This window comes from Myxocyprinus asiaticus, chromosome 18 (assembly GCF_019703515.2).
Source record: "Myxocyprinus asiaticus isolate MX2 ecotype Aquarium Trade chromosome 18, UBuf_Myxa_2, whole genome shotgun sequence".
Taxonomy (NCBI): domain Eukaryota; kingdom Metazoa; phylum Chordata; class Actinopteri; order Cypriniformes; family Catostomidae; genus Myxocyprinus; species Myxocyprinus asiaticus.
Genome location: NC_059361.1, coordinates 4,248,108 through 4,250,000, shown reverse-complemented (window position 1 = coordinate 4,250,000; position 1,893 = coordinate 4,248,108).

Here is a 1,893-nt window from a genome sequence, read left to right as displayed (position 1 = left end):
CGGTTGGGAACAAATTCTATGAAATCGGATCAATTGAGATTTAATAATCCTCTTAAAGGTATGTTTAGGGTGAAAACTCTTTTTGTGCAAAAGTGCATGTGCATGCACCTTTCATTCTCCCAACCCCACCTTTAAAAAAAAAAATGGGTGTCTAAAAATTCCAATCTTTCTTTTTGGAGGTTGTACTCGATAGTGATACTGGGATGATATGTATTTAAAATTTCTACAAACGTATAAAACACGCCCTCTGAATGAGTCCAAAGCTCAAATATGTCATCCAAATATCTACAATACCTGACAGGTAAAACAGGGCATTTCTGGAAGACAGTTTGCTCCCAGTCAGCCATATAAATATTCGCATAAGCTGAGGAAAATTTATTTCCCATAGCTGAGCCATATATTTGTAAATAGTGTTTAGAATTAAATACAAAATCATTTCTAGTTAGACCCATTTCCAGCAGTGACAGAATGATCTCATTGCATCTTCTTGGATCCGGATATCTCAGAAATATGTTCTTTATCAATATTTGTATAGAGGCAATCAATATCAATAGAAAACAAAAACGTATTTTCAGTTACTACAATATTTCTAAGTCTCTGCACAAAATGATATGTATCCTTTATGTAACTGGGATGCATCTGTGATAGAGGATTTAAAAACTAATCAATATATTCTGCCACCCGACATGACTCCGAGCCACAGTCCGATACTATGGGTCGACCACACGGAACTTCAAAGGGAACCGTGAACGTCCATGTTGTTGGATCCTTTTTGGGTCTCTTCCTGTATGGAATTTGAAAGAGGCATATAATGTTTTACATTACTTAATTGATGATTCACTTCTAAAAGATATTGGCTACTCTCCATAATTACTATGGCTGAACTTTAGACAGATAGATAGATAGACAGACAGACAGACAGACAGACAGAGAGATAGACAGACAGACAGGCAGATAGATAGATAGATAGACAGACAGACAGACAGACAGACAGACAGAGAGATAGACAGACAGACAGGCGGACAGACAGACAGACAGACAGATAGATAGACAGACAGACAGACAGACAGACTGGAAAGTCTGGAAAAAGACGGTGTGGTTGTTTCAAGGAGCACAATATGACGATACTTGAACAAAAATGAGCTGCATGGTCGAGTTGCCAGAAAGAAGCCTTTACTGCGCCAATGCCACAAAAAAGCCCGGTTACAATATGCCCGACAACACCTTGACACGCCTCACAGCTTCTGGCACACCGTAATTTGGAGTGACGAGACCAAAATAGAGCTTTATGGTCACAACCATAAGCGCTATGTTTGGAGAGGGGTCAACAAGGCCTATAGTGAAAAGAATACCATCCCCACTGTGAAGCATGGTGGTGGCTCACTGATGTTTTGGGGGTGTGCGAGCTCTAAAGGCACGGGGAATCTTGTGAAAATTGATGGCAAGATGAATGCAGCATGTTATCAGAAAATACTGGCTGACAATTTGCATTCTTCTGCACGAAAGCTGCGCATGGGACGCTCTTGGACTTTCCAGCACGACAATGACCCTAAGCACAAGCCCAAGTTGACCCTCCAGTGGTTACAGCAGAAAAAGGTGAAGGTTCTGGAGTGGCCATCACAGTCTCCTGACCTTAATATCATCGAGCCACTCTGGGGAGATCTCAAACGTGTGGTTCATGCAAGACGACCAAAGACTTTGCATGACCTGGAGGCATTTTGCCAAGATGAATGGGCAGCTATACCACCTGCAAGAATTTGGGGCCTCATAGACAACTATTACAAAAGACTGCACGCTGTCATTGATGCTAAAGGGGGCAATACACAGTGTTAAGAACTAAGGGTATGCAGACTTTTGAACAGGGGTCATTTCATTTTTTTCTTTGTTGCCATG